This window comes from Panthera tigris, chromosome A2, assembly GCF_018350195.1.
Source record: "Panthera tigris isolate Pti1 chromosome A2, P.tigris_Pti1_mat1.1, whole genome shotgun sequence".
NCBI classification, from domain to species: domain Eukaryota; kingdom Metazoa; phylum Chordata; class Mammalia; order Carnivora; family Felidae; genus Panthera; species Panthera tigris.
The window spans coordinates 140436358-140463992 of record NC_056661.1 but is presented as its reverse complement, the minus strand read 5'-3'; the positions used below and the strand labels follow the sequence as shown (position 1 = coordinate 140463992).

General features: G+C 39.2%; 1 long non-coding RNA gene across 5 annotated transcripts in view; it reads left to right on the top strand.

Moving 5' to 3' along the window:
• The window catches only part of LOC122234549, a 35007-nt gene extending 11539 nt beyond the window's left edge, over positions 1–23468 (top strand). For 4 of the 5 annotated variants that reach the window (XR_006212327.1, XR_006212330.1, XR_006212326.1 and 1 more), the window contains 3 exons: positions 2904–3045; positions 22703–22859; positions 23368–23468. This is a non-coding gene — a long non-coding RNA (uncharacterized LOC122234549). Of the gene's footprint in view, positions 1–2903; positions 3046–22702; positions 22860–23273 lie in introns of all 5 variants that reach the window. The other variant, XR_006212328.1, reaches the window with a different exon arrangement.
• The last annotated feature ends 4167 nt before the right edge of the window (positions 23469–27635 follow it).

The following is a 27635-nucleotide window of genomic DNA, read 5'->3' as shown; positions in this document are numbered from 1 at the left end:
TCATTCTCTTCTTTCATGACCTTTTCTTAGAAATGAGAGATTATTTGATTAAAATGAATCAGATTAGGATTTCCAGGGAAGATGGTGGAGTAGGAAGATCCCAAGCTCATCCCGTGGATGCAACTAAAAACACCATATTCGTGTAAATAACTCAGAAGATGACCAGAAGCCTGGCAGAACAAACCCCCAAAAGCTAAGTGTAGAGAAGAGGCCACGTCAAAGTGGGTGGGAAGGGCAGACATGCGGTCGGGAGCCAAACGGACCTGTCAATGGGAGAGAGGGATGCCGTGTGTGCATACAGCGGGGAGGATAAGATCCTCAAACCAGGCACCACCGGCACAGGGAAGACGAACCTCCATGAGATTTGGCTTTGAAAAGCAGAAGGGCCTAACAATCCATGGAGCTTAACATGTGATCTTTAAAAATGAATAGGCTCTTCCCTGGGGGAGCAGTGAGGAAACTGAGTCCCTGCCCATAAAGAGAGAGCACAACAGCCCCTCAGAGATACAGCGTAGAAGCAGTAGTTTGAAAAACGCCCGGGCTATACTGGAGGGACATTTGTTTCCTAATCTCGGAGCATGTGCTGGAGGAGCAGGGAACTTTGGAAGACTTCGGGAACAAAGAAGTTGGTGGCGCTATTCCCCCCCCCCCCCCCCCCCCCCCCCGCCTACCTCCCAGCCTGAACACACAGACGCCTGCAGGAAGCAGCTCAGTGCCACCACACCACCTAGCTTGCTAACAGTGTGCCCGTCCCCATTCTGTGCTGTGGACATGCTCTCTCCAAACCAGCACCTGGTGGGAGCTCTCCCCTCACACAGCAAACCAGCAAGGACCTTGTGGCACCATGAGCCCCACCCCCATGGTCTCCTGGTCACTCACCTCTCCAACCCTGGAGTTTTCTAAAGCGGCTCCAAGTCCCCTCCACAACAGACCCTTGCAGACTTTAACACCGTGTACCCTCATGTTCTCCAGTAGTCCTGCTCCCTCCAATACACCATTGGGTGGAGCCCATCCAAAGTGGTGTCACAAGTCTGGCAGCATGCAAGCAGCCCTGATGGCGGCCAGCACAGCTTCAAAGTGACTCCTGCCCTGTGGAAAGGGGAAGATAACCACACATACCAGTCTGACTGAGGCCTCAGTGGAGGGCTGGAGCCAGACATCTGGTCTGACTGCAGGCCCCTCACACCAAAGAAGATTTCTCAAGGGGACAACACAGGAAAAGTGCCCTGAAGGACCCTGAAGTCCAGTGCAACTGCATCTCTGGCAAATGCCTGGTGTGACTAAACTCAAGCCCAAGGTGGCCCCAGACTGGCCCATTAACACAGGGACAGAAATGCCCCCAACAGGCAAAGAAAGCCATTGCAAATGACAGTACCGAAGGCAAATGCGTCTCAGCCACAATAGCAGGGTACACACAACACACATAGGAGACACCCTTGACGTGCTAAGTTCTAATTAACAGGAGACATTGCTCTTCAGGACACTACAGGCCTCTTCTTCATAAGCTGCTAGTTTCTTTTTAAAAAAAATTTTTTTTTTAACGTTTATTTATTTTTGAGACAGAGAGAGACAGAGCATGAACGGGGGAGGGTCAGAGAGAGGGAGACACAGAATCTGAAACAGGCTCCGGGCTCTGAGCTGTCAGCACAGAGCCCGACGCGGGGCTTGAACTCACGGACCGCGAGATCATGACCTGAGCTGAAGTCGGCGGCTTAACTGACTGAGCCACCCAGGCGCCCCAAGGCTGCTAGTTTCAAGATCAGGAAACCTAGCCGACTTTGCTAACAGAAACACAGAGAGTTAGACAAAATGAGACAACGGAATATGTCTCAAATGAAAGAACAGGACAAAATCACAGCAAACATCTAAATGAAACAGATGACCAATATGCCTGATAAAGAATTTAAAGCAATGGTCATGAAGATATGCACTGGGCTCGACAGAAGAGTAGAGGACTTCAGTGAGACCCTCAACAAAACAGGAAACAAAAAAGAACCAGAGATGAAAAAATAAGTGAAATTAAAAATAGACTACATGGAGGAAATAGACTGGAGGAAGCAGAAGAATCAATGAGCGACCTGGAGGACAGAGCAATGGAGAGCAATCCGGCTGAACAGGAGAGAGACAAATAATAGTAATAAATGAAAATAGACTTAGGGAACCCGGTGACATCATCAAGCATAATATTCCCATTATAGGGTTCCCAGAAACAAACTTCATAGATACAAAAAAGAGGTTGGTGTTTGTCAGAGGCTGGGGTGGGGAGGAGGTATGGGGGTGGAGGAGCAGTGAAGGTGAAAGCCACTGCTAAGTGTTTTGGGTTTTTTTCACTGTTGCCTTTATGGGGAGAATTGGTTGGTGGACCCAATACCCATCTACTAGCCCCTTCTCTCCACTACATTGGAGCTAGTGATGACCATGTGATACATTTCTGAGTCATAGATATAAGTAAGAGTTTACTATTTTAGGGGTTTGCTTTCCTGATAAGAGAGAAGCTGAGCTGGCACCCCACTCTAATTTTATGCCTTTTGCTCCTTCCTGCTTTTTCCTGTTTTCTAATGGAGAGGTGATACCCAAAGATACAGCATCACTCTAGAATCATGAGGCAATAACTATGAGTACAGAGACCTTCACACTGAAGATTGTCGAGTACAACATCAAAAAAGAGCCTGTGTCCCCGATAGCATCTTTGGGAAGCTGAACTAATATCCCACCTCTGGACTTACTGTTCCGTATGAAAAATGGATTCCCATTTGCTTGAACTTTTATTTTTGTTTTTGTTTTTGCTATTTGCAGCTGTGTTCATTCCTAATCAATTTACAATTTTAAATCATTTATCTGCCATTGAGTACCTCTGTGCCAGGCACTGTGCTAAGTGTTTTATATATATCAATTAATTTCAGCCACATGACAGCCATGAAGAAAGTGACACTTCGCTACAGATAACATGCCGGCATATGGGCGAACGGATCCCTGTGTGACTGGAATGGATTTATCAAATGAAGGAACCAGAGCACCAAAGTGTTAAGTGACTTTGCGTAGCTAGTAAGTGGCAGTACTAGAATTCAAACAATGTCAGTCATATTACCAAATTTCATGACTTTATAATTTTCTTGACTTAAACTCATTTTTGCTTAAATTTGATTTATGGCAATGCTGAGGTTCTTTTCAAATGCATTTGTCTTTATCATGAATGTTGCCCACTTTTCTATCAGGGCATTCCTATTATTAGAAATGGGTCTGAACCTCTTCCATTCTTTCCTATTTGTCATTTGTCATTTTCGGTTTGCTCAGGGGTTTTATTTGTCATGCAAAATAATTTTATTGTGAAGTTAAATTCATTAATTTCTTTTATACTTTCTGGTTATTATATGTAGAAATTTCTTAGACCTCTAAGAAAACCATATTTGTAATTTTATTCAAATACTTTTATAGTCTAATTGTTTGATTTTATATCTTTGATCTACCAAGATATTATTTTGGTGTAAGACATGGGGTAAAATTGCAATTTTCCCAGTTTTCTAGAATGCCACATCTATCATGTGTAAAAACTGAACAAAAACAAAGAAAAAAATCCTGCATATTTTGTCTATAACTGAAGTTTCTGTTCCTTTCTATCAATCTCTTATGATAAAGGATATCTCCTTCATAACTGGGGTCAACATCATAAATATCATAACTAATAGAGAATTATGTGAAACCTTTTTGTTTTATTTTAAAAAAATACAAGAATGTGAAACAATTCTATACCTTCTTAAGATTCTGGAAGTTATGGCCAATGTATGAAGTTATGAAGCAGACCCAGTAGTATAAACACAGAGAAGGAAAACAAAATATAAATATATGCAAAACATTCTATGATATTAGAAAATCCAAGCATTAACTGGAAATTTATTAGAACAAATCAAAACAACTGAGTAAATTGGCAGAACAAAATTTAATTACCCTCAAATCATAAGTTTTCTTAAATATCGTTGAGGCTAGATAATGTTTCAAGATTATGATTTATGTTTCTTTATCTACCCCCTGACCATCCACAATTTAAGTAAATCTGAGTTCTGCATTTCATTTCCTCAGGGGAGCATTGACTGAACAGGAAGCAAAGACTTTTTTGTCCAAAGACTTTTGCATAATACTTAGGAGAACTTGGAGGGTTTATGGGGAGGGTAAAGGGGATGTAAAGCCAGAGTGCCTTGAGGTGTATGTTATCAAGATATTGGAGGTCTATCCATAGAAAGTTATAATCTATCTCCTTTCTCCTTTTGTATGCATTCTGCATTGCAGGTTAGGATTGTGGTCTTTTTATTATTATTATTTTAGAGAGAGAGCACGGATATGCAAGGGGAGGGATGGGGCAGAGGGGGAGAGAGGGAGGGAGGGAGGGAGGGAGGGAGGGAGAGAGAGAGAGAGAGAGAGAGAGAGAGAGAGAGAATGAATGAATGAGAGAATCTTAAGCAAGCTCTATGTTCAGCATGGAGCCTGACAAGGGCCCCGAAACCACGACTCTGGGATCAGGACCTGAGCCAAAATCAAGAGTTGAACTCTTAACCGACTGAGCCATCCGGGCGCCTCCAGGGCACCTGGGTAGCTCAGTCAGTTGAGCCTCCAACTTTTGATTTTGGCTCAGGTCATGATCTCAGGGTTGTGGGATCCAGCCCTGTGTGAGGCTCTGTGCAGAGTCTGGAGCCTACATAAGATTCTCTCTCTCTCCCTCTGCTCCTCTCCCCCCGACCCCCACTCTCTTGCTAAAATTAAAAGCATACATACACATACATACATACATACATACATACGACACCTACTCCTGAGGGTGGAGGGAAGCAGGACTTCATGATGCTGTCTTGAGGCTGATGCGTGCCATGAGGGCCAGGGTGTTCTGAGTTCTTTGCCTCCTTTTAAATTTCTGCCCTTTTCATGCACTGGTTTTAAAGACCTAAGAGAGGCTCTTAAAATAAGGCTGTGTGATTTTTCTATGCAATACATTCTGATCTGTTTCTAAAACAGTTCTTTTTTTTTAATTTTTTTTTTAATGTTTATTTATTTTTGAGAGAGAGACAGAGACAGAGCGTGAGCAGGGGAGGGGCAGAGAGAGAGGGAGACACAGAATCCGAAGCAGGCTCCAGGCTCTGAGTTGTCAGCACGGAGCCCGACACGGGGCTTAAACTCACAGACTGTGAGATCATGACCTGAGCCGAAGTCGGAGCTCAACCGACTGAGCCACCCAGGCACCCCTGTTTCTAAAACAGTTCTTAATGTGACTACTTAAACATTTAAGTCTTGTGGGACCACCAAAAAATCCCCAAATAAATGGGAATAGATTTTTTTTTAATGTGTTAGACTATCTACAAATTTATTTTTATTATTACAAATTTAAAAATAAAAACTTGTGCTTCCTATAGTTAAAGTTCAGTTAATGGCACGTTTGCTAAAAATATGGATAAGAAAGAATTAGGTCTTCTTGTCTTCATCTCTCATCAGTAAGCCTGAGTGGGTCTATGAGACTATCCATTTTTTCCCTTCCCATTTATAACCTCAAGTTTGGGATTTTGGTTAACTTGAAAGTTATTAAAAGCTCTTACATAGTTTTAGTGCAATTCTGGACTGCCTGCAATGTTTCTTGTAGCAAGTTTAGGCAAACAGAATATGTATCTACCAGGCCATGTGAATTCATTTATTGAATCATGTGTCGTAATACATCTTTTAGCATCTACTATGTAGCAGGCATTGTGTGATTGACTTTACAAAGGAAATGTTAAGAATTTACAATCTCATAATCCACTTAGGCAAACAACATAGCTTTTTAGGAAAAGATGGCCATAATAATGGTTCTAGGCTCCTCCAAACTGGGGCTCATGCAGTTGTTTAAGGTGTAGCTATCCTTTCACTGATTCATATGGTTACCCCAGAAGATTCTTTGCATTTAATTATCTGTAAACCGATCTGTAAACCATGTAAACATGTAAGAACTATATTCAAACTTAAGAATCAGACAAACCTCAAGAAACGCGTCCTGTTTATTGCAATTTTAATCTCTTAATGATTAGGATAATTCACTTGACCATGAATCTAAAATGTATGTTTGAGCTCTTTGATTCCATAGATCATCTTCCTGTTTCTGATTTAGATGTATTTCATCTACTACATACAATACTGGTGGTCTTATAGTTTCTTTCTTATATATATCTGGTTAAAGAATTTAGTGTTTAGCAGAGCATGATGACTTTAAGCAACATTTTAGTCAGAACGTCTTAAAAATGTTATCACCGCTTTTTAGTGTGTGTGTCTACATGGGTTTTTACTGATCTATTTTAAAAAGAAAAATTTTTAAGAAAAATAAAAAGACAGTGTTATTATACTCCACTAGCAGAGTGCTATTGTTTAGGGACCAAGTGAGAAAAAGAAACCATTCTCAGTATTTAAAATAAAGAATTTAGTAGGAAATGGATGGAATGGGTGATGGAAATTGCTGAGAAGCTATCCAGAGCCAAAGAGGCTATCCCAACATTGGCAAAATCAAAGCTCCCGCCATTTGCAGACTGAAGGACAAAGGAGCAAGAGGTATGATGGTAGCCCGTGGCCATGGGTTACTGTATGAAGCGTGAAGCTAGAGGGCTTCTCTGACAGGAGCTGGAATCTTGAAAGTGAAGGTAGCTACTGCAAAGGCAGAAAAAGCAGTTCCTTGACTTTTCCCTTCCTCCTGCCCTCGAATCTGCAGATGGTCCTGGAGCCTGGGAAAAGCAGATCGCAGAGGTCAGCCTCTCTGGATACAAAGCAGAAGGGGGTACAAGAACAGACATGACCGGAGCAGGCACAGAGGGCATGCAATTCAAGTGGTTTCCAAAAGTGGGGGTGGATTCGCACTGGGCAGCGCACGCTGTTTCTCCTGTGAGTCCCTTACCCTCACTGTTCTCATCCTGTGGGACAGCAAAAGGGAGGCGTGCAGCAATGATGTCAGAGCCCCTTGGAGCTTAAATCAATGACACTTGTCTCACTGATAATACTGCGTCCTGTCAAACAAACCAAGCCAGATAGAAAGTGACTTATTTTCCATAGCTTCTTTTTGGAAAAAAACGTACATTGCCTCTTCACCATGTACCTTAGCAACAGCCACAGAGAATACTTTCGGACTATGGTAGTACAAAAGAATTCCCTAATTAAGAAATGTATTTATTCAAAAAAAAGTGTTTATTTATTCTCTTAGTTTTTTAATTTATAGTTTTATTTATGTGTGACACATGGAACAATTGAACTAAAATGAAAATACAGAAAACAGTTAAATGATGCTGAGTTTGGAACTTGAAAGTTGGATATCAAAGGGAAAAAAAGCCAGTAAACTACATTAGTTGCACTGCTATGCAAAAATAATTAAATCAACCTCAAGAAAACCATGCTATGACATGTACAAAAACTACATTAATAGCAATGGCATAGGACAGTCTGCTGTTCAGGAAAAGATTCAGTATAGACATCAATTACATGCAAGATGCTTCATGACTTGACAGCAAATATTTTCTGCCTGTTTTCCTGCTACTTTCTCATATATATCCCCTACATCATTTTGCAGTACCATAGGTTTTGAATCAAGCAGCGTTCTTTAATATAGAGGTAATGCCTTTAAGTTTCTAAAGAATGTTCAAGTATTTTAGAAGGGAAAAGGAACATTTTTCAATACAAGATGACATGGTGTATAAGTGTGTATTAGAATATGTTAACCAACTGATCAAGAAATATTTATAGGGAGCCAACATATCCAACGCCTTTGTGAAAGGCACTGGACAATATAAGTAGGTGTAAGACTATAGGTGTTTATTGGGGAAGCTTGCAGCCTATTTGTGGAACAAGGTATGGGACTGACAAGTAGTGCAAAGAAAGTACTGTCGAAATTCCTGTGTTAGATAAAACCAGATCTGATCATACTTCTTAGGCTTAGAAACTGTTAGTCAATAGGATTTGAGTTCAGCCTCCTTAAAAAGACATACAAGGGACTTCATCAGTGGTTACAAATATTTTCTCCATCTTTGCCAGTTACCTTTACCGCCTCACATTTACCCTTCTCTGCACTAGGTTTCTCATTGTATCTAAATGCAGCAAGCGGAGCACACTTTCTGTGGGCGTTAGCATGATGTGCCTGCCCTCTGCAGGTCGTGTCCACTCCTGCCATCTTTTTTTTTTTTTAAACCAAAAAAATTTTTTTAATGTTTATTTATTTTTGAGAGAGAGAGAGACAAAGCATGAGCAGGGATGGGGGGGGGGGGGGGCGGGAACAGAGAGAGGGAGACAGAATCTGGAGCAGGCTCCAGGCTCTCAGCCCTAAGCTGGTCTCAGACCCGTGAACCACATGATCACATCCTGAGCCAAAGTCGGATGCTTAACCGACTGAGCCACCCAGGCACCCCTTCTCCTGTTGTCTTTTGGCGTATGATCACTCATCTTTCAAAGGTTATTTCAAATGTCATCTCCTTTCTGTCATTTCCCATGACCAAATCTCCATGAAGGAGATAGCTTTAATAGGCCTGTCTCCTGTAATACTTAGTTCGTGCTACTTAGTATACTGACTGAATTGTGGTGATTGATGATGAGTCTGTATCTCCCACTAGATTCTTTTAAGGATGGAACCTACCTGGATGGTCCCTCCCTATGTTTTAATCCCTGGTCATTATCACAGTGGTAGTGCATAATAAATGCTTATTTCATATTTGCCTAGCTGAATGGAATTGTGAGGGAGAACACTGTGGACAGGGGAGTAAGAGGGGAATCCTCAGAGTGATAATCCTAGAGGAAGGGAAAGAACTGAGTCCCCAGAGTGATGGAGCGAGGGCAGACATGGAGCACATGTGAGCCAGTGAGAATCATGGGGAGTAAGGACTTTAGAATATTAGATAATTAAGAGGTGAATTGAACTGGGGATCTTTACGTTGTCTCCTTGCAAATGTAGAGTAACAAGATAATGTTATGGTTAGTTTTATAGTATTTCAAATAATCAGCATGATACAGTTTGTACTTGTTATAAATACTTGTAATAAGGTGTTTTTAAGTTGTAACATTAGATTACAAAATGGCTTTTAACCATTTTGATTTAAATGCTACCCTGTGCCTTTCTTATTATATGCATTTTTTATTTTATTGTAAAGGTTTTGATGATTTCTTTTTTCAGTAATGTGCATAAACATTTGAAGGGAGAAGAGGAATGGGTATACCTCTTTATTCTGTTTTAATTTTTTTATGGAACTTATCACTAGACGACATTACTTTCTATTTCTATATATATTTTTCTGCCTCCCTACTTCACTAGAATTTCAGCTCTCAGAAATGGGGGAATTTATCTATTTTGTTCGCTGTTGCATTGTCAGGAAGAGTCAGGAAGAGTCATCAGCATTTTTTTTTTTTAATTTATTTTTGGGACAGAGAGAGACAGAGCATGAACGGCGGAGGGGCAGAGAGAGAGGGAGACACAGAGTCGGAAACAGGCTCCAGGTTCCGAGCCATCAGTCCAGAGCCCGACGCGGGGCTCGAACTCACGGACCGCGAGATCGTGACCTGAGCTGAAGTCGGACGCTTAACCGACTGCGCCACCCAGGCGCCCCGAGTCATCAGCATTTAAGATGTGCTCAGCAAATAAATGTTTATTTAATAAATGAAGCAAAGAGAAGTTTTATTTAAAAACCAACCAGCCAACTGACCAAACAGATATTCTGGTTCTGATAATGGTGGAGTAGGTTGTATTTGATTGACGTTCCCCACACCCCACCTAATGTAACAATTATAAAATCTTTTTTTTTTCCAGCTTTTTGAGATATAATTGACATACAATATTGTAAGAGTTTAAGGTGTACAACACAATGATTTGACATATATATATAGACAGATATAGGTAGATATAGATGTAGTGAAATTATATTAACATCCATCACCTCACATAGTTACAAATTACAAAATCTTAGAGAAAAATAATGAAGCCACTAGAGAATGAGCAAAAGCAGAATTTGACCTTTGATGTAAGGGTACTGTACTTGTCCTTCTTTCCCACTACTTGGCATACTACAGGGCAGCAGGAACTCAGCAGACAGCTGAGTGTCCAGGGGTAGGATTTAGGGCTGCCTAAGTGTCTGAGAATTTCTCCACAGGAAGGAAAGGGTTACAAAGGAGGGAACACCACATTATAAAGATAAACTTTGCTTGGAACTGTGTAAGTGTGAGGGGAGAATCCAAGATCAGTGGAAAGCAGAAGTTTAAAAGGCTCAGTAGAGGTAGAGATGTTAGCTGCTGCCCACCACAGGGAAGACAAACATTTGGAACGAGTCATGTGGCAAATTAAAGGGCTTAAAAATACCTTGTGTTTTTTTTTTATTTAATTTTTAAATTTTTTTAATGTTTATTTATTTTTGAGAGAGAGAGAGAGAGAGAGAGAGACAGTGCAAGTAGGGGAGGGGCAGAGAGAGAGAGGGAGAAACAGAATCCAAAGCAGGCTCCAGGCTCTGAGCTGTCAGCACAGAGCCCGACGCGGGGCTCGAACCCACGGACCGCGAGATCATGACCTGAGCTGAAGTCGGACGCTTAATCAACTGAGCCACCCAGGTGCCCCACCTTAGGGTTTTTATTGACACATCGTACTTTCAGACTAAAAACTGTATTGCGGGATTAGCCCTATGGGATTTTCCCTGAGATATAACAAATCTAAAATTATGCCTGCTTTAACAATATATAAAAGCAAACATTCACAAGTTCCAGGTGAGCAACCAATAATGTAACTGCTAGAGGAAAAAAGTAGCACTCAGAGAACAACACAGAATCCAGTTTCTCACCAGTGTACCATCCATCATGTTCAGAGTATTACGAGCATCACTAAATATGCGAAATAAAATTATGACACTAGATCAAGAGGAAAGCAATAGAAATAGACCAACTGACCCAGAGATGGATAAGATGCTGGAATCATTTTAGTAATTTTAATTTATTTAAATTAATTTAAAAGCACCTTTGAAGTTGCTTTTATAAATATGTTCAAGGGCTGAAAGAAAAGATGGTCATATTGCGTGAACATGTGGAGAATCTCCCCAGAGAAATGCTGACCATAAAACAGAATGTAATGTAAACTTGAGAGCTGAAAATGAAAATATCTGAAATAAAAATATCACATGATGGATTTAACAGTACATTAAAGATGGTGGAAGATCAATTAAAAATTATCCAGTTTAAAGAACGAAGAGAAAACAAGATTAAAGACAAGGAACAGACATTAAGAGATATGTGGGATAATATCAAGTTGTCTAATGTATGCATATGTGAAGTCCCAGCTGACAAGAGAGAAAATGGGAGAGAATGAATTCAAAACATAATGCCTGAGGTATGAAAACATAGCTCAGATTTCAAAATCTTAGTAGAATTAATACATAGAAAACCCTAAGTGTACACATCATAAACTAATGATAAAAAATAAAGAGAAAATCTTGAAAGTTGTCAGAAGTATGTGTGTGTGTTAGAATATTAGTATATACAGGGAAACAATGATTCAAAGATGAATTGAGATGATTGAAATCTCAACAGAAGACAATGGAACAAAAAGTTTAAAGTGCCAAAAGGGGATCCTCTCAACTCAGAATTCTTTCTTCAGAAGAAATCTCTCTAAAAAATAAAGGCAAAGATTTTTCAAGTAGATAAAAGCTGATAATTTCCTACCAGAAGACATACACTACAAGAAATGCTACGGGCTTTTCTTCAGGTTGAAGAAAAATCATGACTGGCAAACTCAGATCTCCAGGAAGGAATGCAGGAAGAAAGATGATTATGTACATACATGTGAAACAGTTATCTTTTTCTTCCCCCCTTAACTTCTTTTTATTAAAAGACCACTGCCTTTTAATGCAAATATGATAAGCTTGTATATTATTTAATTATTTAATGGAAATATTATAAGCTTGTGGTTTACAATGTATGTGGGTTTGAAATATATGTCAACAATGACAGAAAATAGGGGTAAATGGGATCATGCTCTATCTAGGCTCTCATATTTTAAGTCAAGTGGAAAAACATTAACTCTAGAGTGATAAAGATGTGCGTGGTAATTATACATAAACTACTTAAATCAACACAGAGGTGGGGCTAAAAGCCCAAAAGATTTAAAATAGAATAATAAATAATAGTTAACCCAAAGGAGGGCAAGAAAGAGATCTGTGCATTTCACTGGATGTAAAATTTAACTTTAATAAGGCGTAAGAAAAATACAAAACAAAATGAACAAAAATAGATCTTGTGGATCAGAATTAGGGAGTGGGGTTCAGGAATTTGTATAACACCCACTCCCCCTGAATATGATGGTCACTTGGTTTGAAACTACTGATGTAGGTTGACTTCACCAACCTTCCTGTGCTTATGAAAGGACAAGGCCTCTCTCGGGCCATTCTCTCCACACAGACACATCACTCCGTTGGAAGATGGAGCGTGAGGAACCTCAGACTTTGTCAGCTGGAAGAAGCTGGATGTGGCCTGATGGTCTGCGAGAACTATGTTATCAAAATGACAGCAGTTACCACAGCCTTGGAGAGCTTAACAGCTTGCTATTTTCTCTTTTATTCTTCCGTACCGCTTGCTAACTTTTATCTTCCCTCAATTTGTCTGCCTTTTATAGGCATTTGATGGGGAGAGAATTATCATAATCTGACACTTCCATTTTTACAGGAAAAGGAGACTTGTAAGGGAATATCAGTGCTCTCTGTCAACTCACACATTTACGGCCCGAGCAGGTTTGGCATTGAGGTTTTAAGGAGACAAGTCTGTGGCACTTACTAGACTTCTATAAAACCAAAGCTGTGTGAAAGATGGAGAATCTGTCAGAAATGCTGGAGGGTCCGACGAGACGTGTGCAGTACATTATCAAGCAGGTCATGAGAGATTTGATATAAGCCTCTTTCTCATGCCCTAGATGTCACCTTCTATCATGCTGATGCAAAAATGTAAAAGAAGTCTCTTCAGGAAATATGCTGATTTGAACTCATGAGAATGATTTATAGTGGTAATATGCATGAGCTGAGCATGGAGATTACATGTGCAAACCTCAATGTGGATTTTTTTTTTAAGTGTAGAATTCTTGGAATATAAATGCTTATTTAATGTAATATAAAGTAAAGGCAATTTTAATCATTTTGGCTATACTGATTTTTTTTTTTTTCCAGTAGCCTTCAAGGATGGCAGATAAGGTTCCATATTTCCTGGTACATAATCTCATAGGAATCTTCTAGTTTCTTAATTTAATACCCTGATTTATTGTTATGTCTACTTAATGTCTCTATTTCTGACTCTCTGAGTTGTCTTTTTTTTTCACTCACTTAATATTTATTCAGTAGCTAATATATTCCAGACTGTGCCAGGCCACGGGGATACTATCCCAATCCTTATCTCTCTAATCTAATGAGAGGCGCCACAATTAGAGTTATGAGATATTGTGTTAAGCGCTATGATAAGGAAGTACAAGCACATAGGAAAGGGCATGTAATTCAGACTCGGGAGATCAGGGAACACTTCCTGAGAGATGGGAGATTTCTAAGAGATCTCTAAGGTGAGACTTAAAGAATGATTAGCATTTGGGAAATGATGGAAGAAGAACATAATGTACAGAAGAATGTTGCAAGAAGAGATTCTAGCATATGCAAAAGCCTATAGGTGGGAGAAGGCATGGCAAATTCAGTAAACCCAAAATAACTCAGTCTACTTGAAATATGGAGTGAGGCAGAAGCAACTACAAGTTGTTGCAGTGTTTTAAAAAGGGGAATGACATGGTCAGATTTGTGTTGTAGAAAGATCACTCTGGCTGCAGTGTAGAGAATGGGCTGGAAGGGGGGGTACGTTTGGAAGGACTAGGGTCAGGAAGACTTATGTGGATATTGTTAGTTAATCTGTGGGCAAGGTAATGGTAACTTGAAATGGGATGTTGACTGTGGGATAGAGAGAGGAGTGTAGATTTCTGAAATATTGAAGTGGTAGAATTGCAAGACTTGCTATATTTAAAAAAAAGGGTCATTGGAATCTAAACTGTTATAAAAAATGTGAATATCAAAAAGGAGTTCATAGAAGTGGTTTCAAGAGCACTGAGGTCACTGTGAAGTAAAACTTCATGTTTAATGAAAGTCACAGATTGAGAAAGCTGGAAGAAACTTTGTGCACAGAGTGGGACTTTCCAGTCAAGATCTCGGAGGTGGAGGAATGTCAAGTGATGATAAAGCCCAGGATGTGCAATAGGGGGGAGCTTGTGACTGAAGTTAGGTGGAGGTGAAGGTCATGGGGGACAGAGAGCCAAGGAGGCAGTAGGTGTAGCAGTGGAAGAGATCTTCACATTTCTTTTGAATTTTATTTTATTTTTAAAAAATTTTTAATGCTTATTTATTTTTCACACAGAGAGAGACAGAGCATGAGTAGGGGAGGGGCAGAGAGAGAGAGGGAGACACAGAATCTGAAGCCGGCTCCAGGCTCTGACCTGTCAGCACAGAGCCCAACGTGGGGCTCGAACCCACAGACTGCGAGATCATGACCTGAGCCAAAGTTGGATGCTCAACCGACTGAGCCACCCAGGCACCCCATATTTCTTTTGAATTTTAAAACGAAAATTGAGGTTGACATAAAAACCATGAGTCAGACACTAAAGGCTTCGGTGAATGCGAGGGAGTTACCCGGAAGTCAGTAGATGACAGAAGTAAGGAGTAGAGGTTAGTACAGACTGAATGACATTATAGTAAGCAAGCCTGTCTATATAACTCAGAAGAAACAGAAAAAAATTTCCTTCAGTGACATTCTTCTCTAGCTTGCCAAGTCTCCCAGATGGAAGCTGATGAGTGCAGTGTTGCTTTTATAGCCTAGTTACATCTTTGACATCACTACCTCATTTAGCCTCTGCTGATTCACCGTTATAGGATCCCCTTGAATCCTAGTCCTCCAGGAGTCCTACTTTAGTGGTTTCCCTTATTCTAACATGTATAGATCCTTGGAAGTGTGTGTGTGTGTGTGTGTGTGTGTGTGTGTGTGTGTGTGTGCGCGCGCGTGTGTGTTGGTGGGGGGGGGGGGCTTGGGGGCCAGGATAATGGTCATTCTGCCTGTGCAGTTTTTGTGCTCCAATTTTAGCTCGTAGAAATGATGATTCTTTGGGAAGATAAGAAAATGAATCCATGACAAGAGGTCAGCTGAGTATACAGATGTGGTCAGGAGTACATAGATGATTGCATAAGCACAATGTAGTCAGGATGGGCGTAGACAAGCACTAAAGATTGAAAACATGAGAAGTCAGAGAATCACGAAGAGCAGCACTGAGAGGAGAGATGTTTAGTCTCTACCCTGTTTTAGATAGACCACTGTGCTTGAGGTTCTGGATTCTGAGGACTTCACTGGAGCCAGAACGAAATCATAGGTTTGCAGGAGTTCATCTTTCTGTTAACAGGGGCATGGGACAAACAAAAGTGAGATGGCGGGGCAAATCATATTTATAGAAACAATTATGAAGGCCTTTCATGCCCAAAGTAAATGCTATAAAACAGGGGAGGCCTTTTACATGTCTCCAAACAATGAGATCACTGAAAGCAAAAATTGTGGCTTATTATCTTTACTTTGCCTTTAGGGGTCCCTGCAACTTTATTATAAGATTTGAAGTATGAATTTACAATTTTCTGCTGGGGATTCATTGAACAATTCATTTGCTGTATAATTATATTATTTAGTTTCTTTAATATTTGCTTTCTCAATTTCTTAAAGTTCTCTTTCTTTAATTAAAATCAGGAGTGCTTTAAATGAAAATTTCCACTCAGACTTTCTTCAGACCACAAAAGTGGTGATGATTTGGACTAGAAGCCCAGGTGAAAGCTTGCTAATGGTTATAAATTGTCAGAGGAGACATTATGTTCTTTGTTGTACTCTTCTAAAGAGAGGATTTAGTCCTTATTCATCTTTACTTTGAGAGTTTGGTATACTGGGGTCCATGCTGTGTTTAGGCTGTAGCTTTCACCTCCTAGTCTCCTTCCACCCAGTCCTGCGATGGGGTTGTTAGAAACCACTGATAATAAAGCTAATTTTGTCACTTACCTCCCGTGTTCTCACTTTCACTTCAGATTTTGACTCTAGTCCTCAATTTTGTGCCAGATTGGGTAGGCACTGAAAAAGATTTTTTGATGTTATATCTAGCATTTTTGTTGTCTCAGTAGGAGGACCATTCAAGGTATAGAACTCGAAAGCCTTTGAGTTCACTGTCAAGCAGGAGGAAGCCAAATACTGAAAGAGACAGGATGCGACAACTTCCTCAGAGTGGATAGTAAAAGTTCCTGGGAGTAATGGCAGCTAGAGTCATGCAGGATAAAGCGGGAATCTAGTCTGATGAGCACAGAGGTAGGCTCAAGAGCTGAAACAGGGATGGTAAAGAGAAGGCTGGCTTGTGTTAAGGAAACATGCTATGTGCCATCCAGGAAGAGCGCATTTATATCAAAATGGAAAAAAACATTGCTTCCCATCAGCAGTTTAGCAGGGTGGTCTGCTCTAGAACATATAAATTGAATGCACATTATATGGTCAAATAAAGTATCCCTCTTTTATTGAAAATCAGGGGGGAAATGCCAAGCGTAATGAATATGAAAGCAAATGATAAATCTTGCCTCTGAATTCAATGTTTATTCCTTTTCATTCCTTGGAAAGAAAATAGAACTATAAAAGCAAAAGAAACTAGAGTGGACATTAAACTTGTCACGGGAGGTAAAGGTAAAATGATAGCATTACTTCATCTTCGGGGAGAAGGAAGAGGATGAAGTGGGTGGTGGAGGTCAGGAAGGAGAAAATTGGGAATGTGGACGATAAGGCTTGAGGACAGAAGTGGAAGGAAACATCATGAGCAGGAAGAAAGCAAGAGGATAAATGCAGATAATGTAAAATGGAAGGAAGACTAGGAGCAAAATGCAATGAATGTGCTTGAAAAACTGAGAGACTGAAAGAATTAAAAAAAAAACAAAGAAACAGACCCAAGAAATAGATAAAGACGAGGAATAGAAAATTTAAAAAGGAAAAGAGTTCAAAGGAGAGAAGAGATGAAAATCCTGAGAAAGGAAAGGAAGTGCAATCAGTCAGTGTTTGTCCGTGCCTCTTGGATTAGTTGTGGGAATGTTTAGGCATGGCTCCAAAAAACATGGTCTCCAGTCTTTGGAGGAACATACAGATTGTCCATTTACAGGGAGCTTAAATGTTTCTTCCTTAGTAATACAGAACAAAACGAATAGGAAAAGAAGTGTAAACAGCCCATGGGCAGTGAAACAAACCATAAATAATACTTGCTCAGAATTCTTTAGTTTTTATAGGATTTGACTTCCTTTATAACTCTTTAAAATGGGTTTTTAAAAATTATTTAAATAACATGTAATTTGAGTAAATATCTAAAGGAAAAAAAAGTACTTTTCCTGTTCTTCTGTAAACTCTGCCAACAGGTGTTGTAGGACCCACTGCGTTTAGATTCCTATACAGACAGGCTCTGTGAGAGTTCAGTGGAATTTGCGACACACAATTACAAAGCAGACAAAAACATTAGATCTATTTATTTGTAGGCAGATAAAACATTTACAATCTGATTCTTGCTTTGCTACAGTGTACTTAAAAGTACTTTGAGATATACACTAGATTTGCAAATATGGAAAGAAAAGAAAAGAGGAAAGAAAAGGAAGGAAGGAAAGAGAAAGAAAGAAAGAAAGAAAGAAAGAAAGAAAGAAAGAAAGTGAAAGAAAGAAAGAAAAAGAGAGAAAGAAAGAAAAAGAAAAAGAAAGAAAAGGGAAGGGAGAAAACACCTCACAATTGCTTGGAGGATTTCCCACATACATTTGTTAGTTTTGAAAGACTTAATTTTTTTTAAGTTTTATTTATTTATTTTGAGAGAGCAAGTAGGGGAGGGGCAGAGAGAAGGAGAGAGAGAGAATCCCAAGCAGGCTCCGCATTGTCAGCATGAAGCCCGATGTGGGGCTCGATCCCATGAACTGTGAGATCATGATCTGAGCCAAAACCAAGAGTCAGATGCTTAACTGAATGAGCCACCCAAGCGCCCCTGAAAGACTTAAGTTTTATTAAAAATGTATGAAGACAGTCTCAAGAGTGTCTTAGATTTAAGATGGCAACATTACCATGTATCTAAATCTCTCTATGTAGATTGCCATTGAATTGAACAGTGTATTATTTAACCAAAAAAAAACAAAACAATAATAATAATTAAAAAAGTAAAGAAACCCTTCACTAGAGCAGTTAAATATAGAATAGTGATGGCCACACTCCAGAAACAGATTTTTCTCCATGTAGAGCAAGGAGGAAAATGAAGGGCAAATGGAAACTGCCACCTCATAGCCAAGTGTCCCTGGGAATACGTGGAGAACATGTCAAAGAAAGTCTGGATGTTCACCAACTGGGGAGCCTGTGACAGAGTCACAAAGAGTATGCTGCATCCTCCATATTTAATGTGTCCTGGTTTATTGCGCACACAAAAATGGTGGCCTACCATAGTTGATTTCTGGTTGCCAATCAAAACAAAATTTAAAAAGCTAGTATCTTCAAAGGAGAAGAGTGCCCCTCTTTATTGCCTTCAGTCTGTTGTATCTCTTAGCTAGCTGGTCAAGTAAATGTACAGCCTAAATTAATCCCTTTTCTCTTCCTCTGCACCCAGAAGGTTCAGGCAGGGATCTGTACCAAGGTCCGATGGACCTCATTTCAACTACAGACTTTCCTTTAAAAGGTAGAGTAAATGGAAACAAAATAGGTCATTATTAGACTCACAAAAACACATTCCAGTTCACAAGAAAAGTACAAACATTTTCTTTGTAAAAAGAATGCAGCAGGAAATTTTAGAAAAATTTTCCCATTTCTTTCAATAAGTATGTGTAATTGCTAAAACTAGAAGTCATATGCAGAATGTTTCCAATGTAGCAAGGAAGCAATAGCCGTTTGAATAGACGATTCAGAATCGTCTCAGACATCTCCATTTATCAGCTCCCTCCCTCCTTAGACTTAAACATGTGGCAGCATTTGGGATCAAAGGATGTGGGTTCAAGTCTTGACTTTTTAAATTCTATCAGCTGAATGTTCTCCGAAATGTTGTTTGGTACCTTCACCTGTAAAAATAAGGAAAAAATATTCTACGGTATTTTACACTTGGTGCAGTTAATACGAAAATTAAATGGAGTGAAACATATAAAAAATGCCTGTCCTGTGGAGGATTCTAAACACATCTTAGCTTCTCTTTCTTTGTCTCACCTTTTCCATTCTCCTTTCCTTGTTTCCATCACCCCTTTCCAATTAGTGGTTCATGTTTCTCCTCCACTTCATAATGAGATTTCTATAACAGACATTTTACGTTTGTCAGCTTTTACTTTTTTACGCCCATCCCACTCTCTTCCTTTCTGTCTTATTATCTCATGGAAGCCCTAACATTTGTTAAGTTAATCTCTACCCAGATCCATTTCTCTTCTGTCCAGTTATCCTCTTTTGACTTCTTGTTGTCTCTCATACCAAAAGCGAGTATTTCTCCTTCTTGCAGTCTTTCCTAGGCATCGTAGGTGCTATTGTGGATCCTCAACTCCAGTTCCACACTGAATTCATTGACCAGTACCGTACCCAGGAAATGGCAAAGGATTGTGGGAGAAAGCAGTTATTAGTCAATGGTGTAGTCTGAAATCTACAGTGTAGTGGTTAAGTACAGGAAGTCTGAAACCAGACCTTGATTGAAAACACAGTTCCACTACTTCCTGGCAGTGTGAGCTTGGTCAAGATATTTGACTCCCTCGGCCTCAGTTTGCTTAGATTTCCTGGAATTCCTGAGGTTTAAAGGGGGTAATAAATGTAATGTAATTAGCACAATGGCCGGTACATAATAGTAGCACATAAGAGTACATAATAAATGGCCGGTAACATTTGTGGAACACTCCGTAAGTGTTAATTCATACTAATTTGAGGATCTTCCAAATGAGTGATGAGAATTAAGTAAAGCACAGATGAGTGACATTATAGAAAATTACTTTAATTACTTTTGTGTTTATCTTCTAATCTCATACTTTTTCATAACAACTCCTTCCTAACAGAAGTTGAACTTTCATGGTTAATATTCAGAAACTGTAATACATTTTCAAATATTTATGAACAGAGAAAAAGAATTTGATCTCAGAATGGTTACTTAAATACACTCATTTTAATTCTGAAGACATGTCTGAAAACTCTATTTACTGGAATGAATATTATAATAACACATTGTGATGGAGGTGCCAGGTAAGGTTCTGAGTACAAGAGCGTTTTCCTCTGGCATTTTGAGTATTTATATTTTATATTTCATCTGTTACTAACAAGTGAAAAACTACCTGGTATTAATTAAAACTCTCTTGACCTTCAGTATGTCTACAGGTAAGACAGTTCTTTCTGTGGTTTGTGTCATTTTCATTACAGGGCTAAAACATTAAACTTTAATATCTGGTATTCATACATCTGTCAAAATTCATTTTAACTCATGCATAAACATGTCATTTGCATGTTGATTAACTGCCACAATTTCCTCCGTAACAATCTCACATTGGAAGTGCACATAAATCACAACGGAGCAGATTCCTGTTAATTCCAAAACTTCATATGAAATAATTGTTGTTTTTCTGGAGAAAATCTGTAGTCAATGTGCAAATTATACATTTTGTTTATACATGTGATCTATAGTTGATGTTGTAATTAGACATTTGTTTATACATGAAACTTGGATTTCCAAATGAAAGACTATAAATATAAAAAAGATTTAGCCAAGCTAAAGTGCAAACTTTGTGTGATCAAATTAACTAGTTTGGCTGCAGGAGGCAGTTGATGAAGCCACTCTGGCGATTGCCCGCAGCGGCATTACCTTCTAGAGGCAGGCGAGGGAGCTCTTCCCCACAGTATCCTGGTCTAGTGGTCCCAGAGAGAACCGGGCGTGAGAAGCCAGCCCAGTCAGAGGAAACACCCCACAAGTTTGAGCAGCATCATGGCAGTGCTGTGTTTGGAGACCTTGAGAAACATAATTATGTCCATCACAAAAACGGGAGGCCATTTTTGGATTCTATTCATATTTGGATTCCAAATGGTTTAGGAGGAATAGGGAAGTTATGTGTCTACTCAGAGCTAAAAATGGAGGGCTTTGAACTCAGGAGGTTCATTCAAGTTCATTCCCAGCCTACAATCTGAAGTGTGCTGGAGTCAAGCTATACTATGTGGGTGGGGGCTTTGTGATACAGACCGTGGATTTTGACTTTGGATTCTGGATCGCTTTTTTCACATATCCTTTAAGCGTTCTGAAATACAAAGAAGTTTGTGATCTTTGGAGGGCTGAAATTTTGAACTGCCTGTGCACTCTTTAAAGAATGGTTTTAGCTATATATTTTGGGAGCTCAACAAACTCCTCCTGCATTCTTTTTATTCTGCTTTAATTTGCACTGTGCTTGTCACGAGCCTCATTGCTTTACTTAAAGCATCACGATAGCATGGAAATGCTTATTTTTGTTAACAATGAGAGGGAGTATTGCATAGTCCCCATCCTTAAGACTGAGTATCTGCTGATAACGTCTAGGCCTACTTTTAAAGGAGGGTTGATATTAAATTGTGATGGGGTGAATTAAAAAGCTCACATTAAATTTGTTCTCAGAAATAAATGGAAACATCATCTGTAAGCTTAAGTTATCATGTTGAAATGATGAGATCCTTCAATAGGTTTCTAACATTCAGAAAATAGTCAAGGGGGTTATGTATGTTTTCAAGGAAAAGTTAGGAAAATGGCACCCAAATGGCATTTTATGGGCAAATTGACATCTAGCTGTTCTTCAATGAAAATCTTTGGCCAGGGAGGCAGTTTGGGCCGTAGCAGAAGCAGCAGGAGAGTGAAGACACCTGCTCCTGGGTCTACAACTAATTAGCTGTATCAATGCGATGTGTATTTTCTGCTGAGTCTCAGGCGACAGAGATGTCAACTGTGCAGAATGGGGCATAGTCAGTTAAGGAGTTAAAATTATTCACCCTTATACAGTATTAGAAAAAAACGAAAGTATATATTATATATGTGTATATATCTATACATACAGCTATAAAGAAATAAGACCTATATGTTAGATACAGGTAGATACTAATACACACAAACATGGCCTGATAAGGCAATATGGAAATAAGAATATGAAATATGAAAATAAGAATATGGAAATAAGTAAAATGTACAAAAGCTGGAGACAAATAGTTTGTGGATAATAATTATCTTCTGTTTTTTTCATGGCACAGTTGCTTCCAAGTTTGAGTTAAAAGGAAACAAAATGTAAAATATTTCTATCCTGTAGAAATAAGTTTTGTTTCACTTCCAAGTTGAATGGACTACTTTGACTTAATTACTTAAGTCAAAAAGGTTTTCAGAAATTAATACATAAATTTTGCTAAGCAATCTCATTCTTCACTGTACCCTCAGCTCCTGGAACAAGTGCCCGGGGTTATCAGAGATGCTGAAGAAGTATTTGATGAATGTATAAGTAAATGGAAAAAAATATAGGATATGACCCCACCTTAATGGTCTGTACACCATTAAAGGCTGTATATGTTGAGACATTTATATCCTTAAACTGTTATGTTAATGCTGCCTGTATTAGTTAAGGTTTTCTAGAGAAGCAGAGAAAGAGAGAGATTTATTGATGAATTGGTTCACACGATTATAAAGGTCGGGAAGTTCAAATTTTGCAGGGTGGGCTGCCAAACTGGAGACCCAGAGAAGAGCCAATGTTACAGTTGAAGTCTGGAAGCAGTCTGCTAGCGGAATTCCTTCTTCACTTGATCTGAGCCAAAAGGCAGAGAAGCGATGCGGAATTCCTTCTTGTGTGGGGAAGGTCAGTCTTTTGTTCTATTCAGACCTTTAACTGATTGGATGAGGCCCACCCACAGTATGGAGGTGCTTTGCTGAAGGTTCACCAATTTAAATGTAAATCTCATCTAAAAACACCCTCACAGAAACAGTACTTAGAATATATCCCCCAAATCACCAAACTAATCTTTTCACCTTAGTTAAGTAATGAAATCAGTCAGCTCAAAAGGCATTTTGAAAGTTTACAATTTTATTATTTACATGTCTACTACACGTGTGGCCCTTTGCTTCATACTGGCCTTACGTAGGTGAATGAAATAGACTTCCCATATTCACAGAACTTACCGTTTGATGGTAAGATAAACATATTTGTAATATCACATTATGATTTTCATGTGCAACGTGAAAAAAAAATGCAACCTAAATTTTCTCTCCTTAGTGTCACAATTACACACTTACAACACCGACTTCTTGTTCTTTGTGCAATGCTCACCCTATCACTGTGGCCTCAGCTCTCCTGCCTTTTCTAACAGTTGCATCCACAAAGGCCACACTTGTGTTGATCGGGACCTCGGCACTATTGCTTGTTAATTCGGATGAGTTACCGTAATGCTCAGAGCCTCCCCGTCTTCATTTCTAAAGTAAGTGAAATAATTTCCACAATGTCACAATGGGATGGTAATGTGATCGACAGAAAGCTAGAAGGTTTTAGTGGCAGTTGGTTAGGAACTTTACAGAGATAGCAAGAACAGAGAGCGGTTACATACAATAGGGGTTGACGCGGGTTTTAGAGGTGCAGGTATGGCTTCTCGTATTCCCCCCGGAGGCCTGTGGTATCGTGCAGGTTTGGATGACGCTGCCCGCGTGGAATAAGGACCCTACCAAGCAGGAGAAGCTTCCCTTGCCATTTTCAAGCGTTCTTTATACGCTGCTGTTGGTATCAACCAGGCTGTTGTAGAGACTCTGGCTGCGTGCCTGCCTCCTCACTAGGTGCAAATAACTAGTGCAAAATAAAATTAGCACCTTCCTGAGCGTTTATATGGAGGTGGAATGAAGTGAGGTTCTATTACCCACGATCAGGCTTCAGCAGGCTTGGGCTTCAAGCTCTGTGAGGGCCTTTCCTGCAAACAACTAGCTCACAAAGATCCAACGTGGAAATGTTTAAAGCACCTGGCATATAACAGGCGCTCAACCATTTAAAAACTGGAATTCCGACATATACGATGCGCATAATTCTGTAGGTGTATTACTGCATTATTAAATTGAGTTGAAAAGACAATATTCTGGGATCTGGGTTCTCTTTGTTGCTAACGTCAGCCATCACTGCAAGTTATTATATTACTATGAACATATTATTCTGTATATTATCATTGAGTGTACTGTGCTCACACTGTATTCAGATTTTTCATATTCCTAACCTCTTGTGCATTTGCTATCTTTTAAATTCTCTAAAAGAGGAACACCGTTCACCTTTGAATGTCACCAGATATTTTATTCATTATTTTGCTCGGGAACAGCAGTGTATATGCTTAAAGGTGATTATTCAAACATTTAATTGGTTTTAGGATGAGTTTTTTTCTTGATTCTCTTCATCTTAAGAATAGCAAATTGTACTACTTTTGAACACAAATTATACATTTAAAAGAGGCATTTGGTTGTGTTATGTTACAAGTGAACAGCATGCAAAACTTGTGATTGTGTTTTATGTCTACTGACTTAATATTCTCTTTATATATGATGCTATATTTGTGTTTTTCCACAATCTAGATATAAACCACTTTCTATTCAACTCCAATTGCTCTTACCATAGGAGAAACTGTTAGCAAGGACAGTTGTCTGTTGGTAAAATTCACAAGTGATCAAATAGAGTACAAAAGTAAACGTGACTTTGCCACCCAAATAGCCTGACACCGCCCCCCCCCCCCACCCCAGCAGACAGACACACGAACGTTCACACGCACACCACTGAGCACTCCATTGACTTTATAGATCTTTCACGATGCAAGTAAGCCCTTTATCATGCCATGCCTTGATGCTTCATGGCTTGGCTCCTTTGTCTTGAGCCCCGTCTCCAGCCATAGCACCTTGGCACGCTCTGCTTTAGCCACAGTGACCTCCTTTTAGTCTCTCAACTGATCACGTGCCTTAGGACATCGATGTTTCTTCTGCCTGGAGTATCTTTCCCTTCCCTTGTTGAGTAGTTACCTTCTAAGAGTCCTTCAGAACTTCTTTATAGAAGCCATCTTAGACCCTCTGAATTGCTTAAAAGACTCCAGTCATAGATCCTAAGCATCACATAGCTGTTCTTTGTCAAATTTGTCTCTACTAAATTTCACATTTACTTGTGTGAACTCTTAATTGCTATGCCTGCCTCTCCATCTCTGTTGAGCTATGGGCTCTGTGAGGGAGTATTTGTCAGTGTCTGCTCACCGTAACAATCCCCCAGTGTCCAGCACTGTGCCTTGGAATAGCTGAAGCTTGATAAGACTCTGTAGAAAGAGTGAAAAATGAGTATGAGTAGAGCATGAAAGCATATAATGTTGGCCAAGTTTCAAGCCCACATATTTGTGCGATTGAATATCAGAAGACATAATAGATGGTTTAATTTATGTGTTTGGAATTTAAAATCAAAAGATTTCAATGAAGGAATTGTTATTTATTTCTGCCCTTGCTTTTGATTCCTTAGGGCACCTGCTAATTTGTCAAATGCCTTTGATGAAACTGTTTGCATTTGGTTTAATTTTTATTTGTTTTCTTGTCATCCTCAGGGAGCAGAATGTCTGTCTGACTCACCCTGACAGATCAGCTATGGCAGGTCTGCTGTTATAGAAAATTCTCCACCCCAAAGGCTCTCCTGCAGGGAAGCCTCATGAGCAAATGCTGTCATTAGCAACCGTGCATTGCTGAAGACACACAGTGAGAAAATATGTCAGGCATTGTTTCGATGCATAGGTTTAAGTAGAAAAGTATAAAGATTTTCAGGATATTGAATACAGATTAAAGCAATAACAACCTTTAACCCGAATCTTGAGAGTTTCCCTTTTCGTTTTTATTTTTTGATTTTTCTTCCCCATCTTTTGAGAATTCATGCATTTGTCCTTGTATTTTTCAGGAGAAAGTACTTTCATCAGAGAATGTTTTAGCTATATGATTGGATTTCCCTTCACTTTTTACATAGTCTGTTTCATACTTTTTGATAAGATCTCTTTTTTCTTTTTTTAAAATGTACCTACAACCATATCGCACTGTCTTGTGCATAACAGATAACCAATGAGTGTTTGTTGAGTTAATATTCTGCCCTCACAAACCATTCTGGGAAATAGTAATTTTTTTCATTTAATTTGGTGAAGGTATAATGTTTATTTTTTAATTTTCGAAACTGTGCACTAGTGGGATAATACCCGGCTCTGCATGGGACAAAAAAGTTGGATGAATGAATTCCTGATTTGACCAAGAATGAAGTCTCTTAAAAAATAGCAGTAATTTTGGGTGCCTGGGTGTCTCAGTCAGTTAAACGTCTGACTCTTTGTTTCAGCTTAGGTTATGATCTCACAGTTTGTGGTTTCAAGCCCCTCATTGGGCTCTATGTGGAGACTGCTTCAGATTCTCTTTCTCTCCCTCTCTCTTTGCCCCTCCCCTGCTCACATGCTCGCTCTCTCTCTCTCTCTCAAAATAAATAAATAAACTTAAAAAATAGTACTAATTAGAATAATAGTCAGGATTAAAAGCAGATTATTAATGGGTACTTTGAGATAATTGTCTTACAGCTGTTTTCTTTCTGGTTATAGTTCAGGAGGCATCTATGCTTTGCTGCTAATTAAAGAAGGATTTGAAAAGGGAGGATGGGTTTGAGATTCATTTGTAAGTCTAGTAGGAAAGGAGTCACAGAAATATTATTTATCCTACTATATCTAGAGAAATAGTTGTAATAGGAATTTTCTTATCTGATTCAAGTAGATCCTATAGTTGGTTACATCACTGAAGAAGAGTCAGTGTGAGGAATCATCAGAAAGTGATTCATGCCTGCCTTAAATATTTTAATCTTTATAAAACATAAATATGTTGTTTATTTAAATCTATTTCTGAATATCCTTCATTTGTCTTTCTAACTATAGATTGCTTTTCTGTGTGCCTTTATCCTCAGTGGAAATATGGCTGCCAACAACACCTGTCTGAAGATCTACCTAAATGGGAGCAACTCCCCATACCTTCTCCCTGTTTCTTTCATAGTTGGAAAAGTTCCAGACATGGGATTAATTGGCTAAACTTTGGGTAATTTGACAGAGCCAGTACTAGGACAATAAACTGGGTGGGCATACTTCCCAGAAGAGTGTGTGTGTGGTTGGTGGTAAGACAAAACAAGGGGTCCTTGCAAAAATTTCAGTATCTTCATTGATATTCAGCAACTAAAATAAATCAGTTAAATAACAGTTACCAGCTATGGATGTATGTGAAAGTACACTCTGATTTTACATGCATTACCTTTTCCATCATTACAGCAGCTTTTCTAGTCAATGCAGTGAAGACCCATGACTTTTCCCATTCAGAACCCCTTCTCTATTGGGAAATGCCCCCACGATTTTTCCATGAATTCACTTAGCCATTCTACATATAGCACACACATAGTTCCTGGCATAGAGGAGGTAAGCAATAAGTGTTATCGAATAAATAAAAGATTAATATGGATTTAAACATTGCTAGAATCAGAATAAGTAGATCTCTAAGTCAAATGTCATCTAAGTATTGCCCTAATTGAGCATCGCTCAAAAAGTAAAATTGACAGTAAACTTTTTTCCTTAAG